This window comes from Crocuta crocuta, unplaced genomic scaffold (genome assembly GCF_008692635.1).
Source record: "Crocuta crocuta isolate KB4526 unplaced genomic scaffold, BGI_CrCroc_1.0 scaffold32, whole genome shotgun sequence".
Taxonomy (NCBI): domain Eukaryota; kingdom Metazoa; phylum Chordata; class Mammalia; order Carnivora; family Hyaenidae; genus Crocuta; species Crocuta crocuta.
Window position 1 is genome coordinate 3,551,546 of NW_027529424.1, and position 6,260 is coordinate 3,557,805.

Sequence of the window (6,260 nt, forward strand, 5' to 3'; positions counted from 1 at the left end):
GACAATTACGTTTCATTAGAAAGGACTGCTTTCCCAGATAACTCATTATATACAAAAGTAAGATAAACCAAGGTTCTTTAAGGATAGACACTATCTTCTGGCATAGCTTATGTCAATTCCTGCCAAAGAAGGGGAGAACGAAGATGATATTCGCTCAGTCTCTGCCAGCGTCTGTAATGTGCAGAAACACAAGAAGGCACAACCAGCTATTAGCTATGATCATCTTCCCCTACAGACACTGGATTCGGTATGTTAATATCATGAGATTGTTTTAACAGGGACCTGAGTAATTACGCTCCCAAAGTTGGGTGATCTCATGAGACTCTCAAAATGATGGCAGTCTCTGATGTTTGACAAAAGAATTCAGAAATTCTCATGGGCAGATATTCATTGCCCAAGTACCATTCTGGACTATTTGGAAAGCAAATCAGAATTATGGAAGAATTATTCTCTAATGCTAAACAAATATTAATCACATCAGGAAACTTCCTAGACTCCTTCATCCCTTTCCTGTCCAACCTCAATCCAAACCCCCTCCCAGATTTCTTAGCATGTTATTATCATTTGTGTCAGAGAGTTCAAACAATGCTTTTGTCAGCCACTTGTCTACTCTCGTGTTACGGAATTTCACCGATTATACTGTAAATTCAAGGTCAGGGGTCTCCTCTACTTCCTTTCTAAATGTCCACTAGTTGGCCAATGGGGGCACGGCTCTGGTTTCCACTCATCCAACAAACATCTGAACAGCTATGTAAGTATCTATGTAAACACATGTGGTGTGGAGTGTTTAGGAGACGGCCCTCAATGATGCCCATAATTCAAGGCCTTGTCCCTACCCTGAGGCTTATACGAGCTTACACACAGTGAGTTTTCAGTAAACGCTACAAAATGACTGAAAGGAAAATTTTAGAGAAAACGCTATGCGATCAATCGCGCTTCTTTCCTCCCCTACCATATATGCCATGCATCACTTTTTAAGAAACCAAACAAGTCAGGAAGCTTTATTCATCCCAACTAACACGCCAGGGAAGGGTGATATGGGAATAAAAATACGAGCTGCCTAAGCTCCTGAAAAATCAGAAGTGGTCCAGCTTTCGCTCGGTTCCCGAACTCCCCGCCCCCAAAACCAATGGCCTCCCCTCGCCGTCCTCGGCTCCTCGCCACCCAGCGAGCGCAAACCCCGGGCCTCCGGGTGCTNCTTGCTGCGGAGTTTGCGGGCTGCTTGGGCGACACCGTGGCCATGGCGGCCGGGGCCTTCCGTGCCTGAGCTCGTCTCTCAGCTTGGTGTCAAGCCGTGGCAGTTTCCTCGACCGCCTGGCCCGGATCAGGCCTCGCGGGCGCTCCGTCGGACGGGTCAAGACTGGGCGAAAGCGACCGCCCGAGGGTCGCGGTCCTGAGACGTGGGTCTAAGCCGCCCGGAGAAGCAGTGTTGACGCTAAGAGCCTTTTTTATTTTGTTCGCGCCTTATTGGAACTTCTCGGAAGTTTTCAAATATCTGTGACACTTTGCCTATGGTTAATAGCTTACATGTGCTCCATCTTCAGCTCAGAATTTTGTTCCCTTTATCCCTTCCCGGACAGCGTGATGTAAAGGAAAGCAGTTCTAGAAATCAGCCAGCCCCACAGTTTCATCCCCTCCTCTCCTTCTCAATGGCTTTGGGCAATTAACCTTTCTGAGCTACATCAAGAGAATAAGGATAATAGCTACGAACTACAAGTGTGAAAATTAAAGGACGAGACTGACACGCATAAGCCTCTCAAATGTATTTCCTAACTCAGTTTTAACTCCCTGCAGTTGTAACTTCTGCTCTTCTCATGAAACAAGCTATTTCAAAGGTCACTAATGACCCCAAATCACCAAATCCAATGATCTGTTCTAATGCTTAGATCTGTGTCCAAGAAGGAAACAAATTATTCGTGTGTATGTGAGAGAGATTTTTTTTTCCTTGACCAAACTCATCCCTTTCTTCACTAGGCTTTACCTTGCACTAGAGACTAAAATCGGAAAAAATTTCTGACAGCTCCATCCCTGAGATGACCCTAGCCCTCCCTTGAGAATCTGCCTTGGAAAACTCAAACTGCCACAAGAATTTACCAACGCCTGAGGATAAGTGTTTCTGTCTCCCAGACTCTGGGGAAGGGTAGGAGCCTGACCTCCGTAAGCATCACTTAACAAACCCATGAGGGTGTCACATGGGCCAATCCCTCCCCCTTCCAGCTTTTGGTAATTTTTTCACTTCTCTGACTCTGCTGAGCCCCACCACCCAGTCCCTATTCCTTGAATTTCTCTTTAAAACTCCAGTCATCTCTGTACAAATTAAGAGTTCAGTTCACGCTGGACTTTTTCTCCTACAATAGTATACTACTGATTAAAATCTGTCTGACCACTGTAATTGGTGTGCAGCTTTGTTTATCTCTGAACACACACACACACACACACACATACACACACACGCAAATTTAGGCTGGAGATGCTTAGGTCTCTGCTCTAACTGGGGTCTTCTGGGACAACTCCAAGAATTTAAATAGGCTCTCTCACAAGTCCAGCATTTGCAGCTGGCTGTCGGCTCCAGTAACTCCACGTGGCTGCTTCTTGGTGCCTGGGCTTCCTCACACATGGCCACTGGATGCCAAGGGACATCCTTGTTAGTCACCCAACACCACCTTCAGTGCATTATATTTACAGAGGCATCCACAAAATCCTGCTCAATCTCGAGATGGAAGGGAGACTCCACCTCTAGGTGAAGTTGTGGCAAGGTTCTGGAAGGGCAGGTGGAGCAAAATACTGCTTTAGCCACTTTGGAAAAATCCAATTTGCCCTAGTTATAACCTCACATCCTATGACTTCATTCTTATCTCATTTTTTGTATTAGTCATTGTCATGCTTGTCTAACCTCCCTACTATCCATAAACTTTTAGATGGCATCATCTACAGTGACTTGCAAAGGGTTGACTTACACACAGTTTTGATCCTAGATTATGAGGTAGTTTCATGAATATAATACCTTTCAGTAAAGTTGCATGAAATTGACAGGAGGAAAGTTGCTTGCATTCCTCTTTACTTCCTATTTCTGGGACAGCTCCATCTTTCAAGTAAGAGCCTGGGAATAACCTTTGACACTAGATAACTGCTGTGAATCAGCCTTCCAACATCCTTAAGTCTTTCTCTACTACCTGCTACCCAAGACTTTTCCTTGTATAACCACAAAATGCCACCTAATCCACATCTGTCAGGAATCTCACTCTACCTTGATGTCCCACACTGTCTTAGCACATCCAGCAAGAACATTTCTCTCTACATGTAAAATACTGTGTCATCTCAAATAGACAGTTAGTGCACTGAGGACAAACGGCAAACCATGTTCTCTTTTCCTCCTGTGTATTTCTATTGTCCAGAACAATGCCATATATTGGCAGTAGATGTCCAATAAATTACTGAGGAAATACCATCCTACTCTTACAGGGTCATTTCTTATTTTTGTTCAATTGCAGCCTGTTCTCCATATGAATCAGAGGAGACCCAGGGAAACAGCACTAGAGTAACACACTTTTATTAAAAGTTTTCTAAAATTAACTGATTTTGCAAATGTCAATGGGGAAATGACAGTCTGCTTTAGACTATCTTTTATCAGATTTAAATACAACCATGACAATAAACTGCTACTTCCATAGAGTATTTTAGGATTTGTTTATTTGTGCTGTAGTGGGTTATGAACATTGAGGATTTAAGCATGCTGTCCAAATGTCCTGAAAAGGTGATGGTTTTAGCCTGAAACTTACGAGAAGCTGAAGATGAAAACCAAATATCCAAGTAAATCCAAGAGAAATGGAGGTGAAGCTTTTGGGACCTCAGGATTTCAAAGTCTTGACTCTTATCTGTGACTTCCTTCCTGTATAACCACTAATTTCCTCCGTAAACTGTATTTCCTCAATTTTGTAAAAGGGATATGATTTCTAATGTTAGTCAAGGAATTCTTTGATTTTTTTTTTTAAATTTCTGAGAGAGAGAGAGAGAGAAAGAGCGTGAGCAAGGAAGAGTCAGAGAGAGAGGGAGACACAGAATCTGAAACAGGCTCCAAGCTCTGAGCTGGCTGTCAGCACAGAACCCGACGCAGGGCTCGAACCCATGAACTGTGAGACCATGACCTGAGCCGAAGTTGGGTGCTTAACCGACTGAGCCACCCAGGTGCCCCTCAAGGAACTCTTTTAAATAATAAAAGTTCAGAGGAAATTAGAATCAGACTAAAAGAAGGTATGCTTTAGATTTACCTCATAGTATGCACACAGAAAACTGAGAAAAAATGGTTTTTATTTTATGTTTTATTTATTTTTGAGAGAGAGGGTAAAGTAGGGGAGGGGCAGAGAGAGCAGGAGACAAAGGATCTGAAGCCAGCTCCATGCTGATAGCAGAGAGCCCAATGCAGGGCTCATATTTATGAACCATGAGATCATGACCTGAGCTGAAGTCTGACGCTCAAGCAACTGAGCCACCCAGGCACACCCACCCCATTTTGTTGTTTTATTTTTTTTTTTTGAGAGAGTGAGCAAGTAGGGGAGGGGAAGAGAGAGAGACAGAGGAAAAATGGTTCTTAAGGAAGAAAAATTTATTTTACTATGAATATGTCACTTCAGACAAAATGAACCTTTTTTCATGGTTGTTAAAATTTCTATTCACTGAATATCCCATTTGAGCCTGCTCTTCACTGAATATGAAATTAATTAGCATAGGTATAAGCAGGATACAAATATCACATTATCAACTTTCTCTGAGAAATACAGTAAAATATTTTTATTTTATTTTGTTATGATATTTTTATCCCATACTTTATTATGGGAGTATTTGATTTGGAATTCTTTAAATGGTCCCTTCCTACAAGGTGACTCAAAATGCTGACCCATGTTCCAATAGTGATTGAGAGTAAGAAGGTTAAGATGTAGGAGATAAATTTTTTTCCAGAAGACACATTTATATGGCTCAAGGTGGAGATGTAATCAGATACCAGAGAAGAAAAATTACCAATTTAAAGAACTCTAAACTGAACTTTTAAAAAATGAAAAAAAAGGGGCACCTGGATGGTTCAGTCGGTTAAGCATCCGACTTTGGCTCATGTCATGATCTCACGGTTCATGGGTTCAAACCCCGCGTTGGGCTCTGTGCTGACAGCTCAGAGCCTGGAGCTTGTTTCAGATTCTGTGTCTCTCTCTCTCTGACCCTCCCCTGCTCACGCTGTCTCTCTCTCTCTCAGAAATACATAAAACATTAAAAAATTTAAAAATAAATAAAAATAAAAAATGAAAAAAACTAGTTTCCCATTTCATTATGTGGTTAAACTTTGAAATGTTTAACCCAAGAAACCAAGAGATCTGAAAAATATGACAGTGCTTTTGTTTTTCTAGTTCAGTATACAACCTTGATAACCATTTTCATTAAACAGACCTTTGTAATTTTAGCAGCACTAGAAATTACTGATGTACATGTATGACACTAAATTACATGATTTATAACCTTGACACAGGAAGGAAGCATTAAGGTACATAGGAATAAAAAGGATGTGAGTTTTACAGCATTATTAAATCAATACACTAATGCATACATTTAAGATGTGAATCATGAATCCACTTCCCGTGGCCAGAATAACCTACACCTTGGTTCTGAAAGACATGACCAGCTGCCAGTAAAAGTGCCTCAGCATGTGCTCCATCATTTCTGAGCAAAATGTCATGGCACAAGAATGGTAGATGGCCGAGTCGCTGCAGCACCAAGGTACATAAAGCTGCCTCATTTGCTGCTGTTTAGTTTTGCTTCCACAAAGTTTCAGAAGTAATGGAGTGGGTCAGTGATCTCTATAAATCCCCAAGTACCTGGTGCTGGGAAGTTTCCAGCGTCAAAGTTAAAAAGCTCCTTAAACACGGGGCACCTAGGTGGTTCAGTCAGTTGAGCATCTGACTTCGGCTCAGGTCGTGATCTCACAGTTCATGAGTTTGAGCCCCGCGTCGAGCTCTGTGCTGACAGCTCAGAGCCTGGAGCCTGCTTCTGATTCTGTGTCTCCCTCTCTCTGCCCCTCCGCCGCCCCCATTCATGCTCTGTCTTTCTCCATCTCTCAAAAATGAATAAACGTGAAAAAAACTTTAAAAAAAAAAGCTCCTTAGACACTACAAATGAACATCACTTCCTCACACATTTTAGAAGCAAAGACTGACTAACCAGGATCTGAAATCCCCACATCAGATACCCAAAGTCAGTTAAAAATATCAAGATAA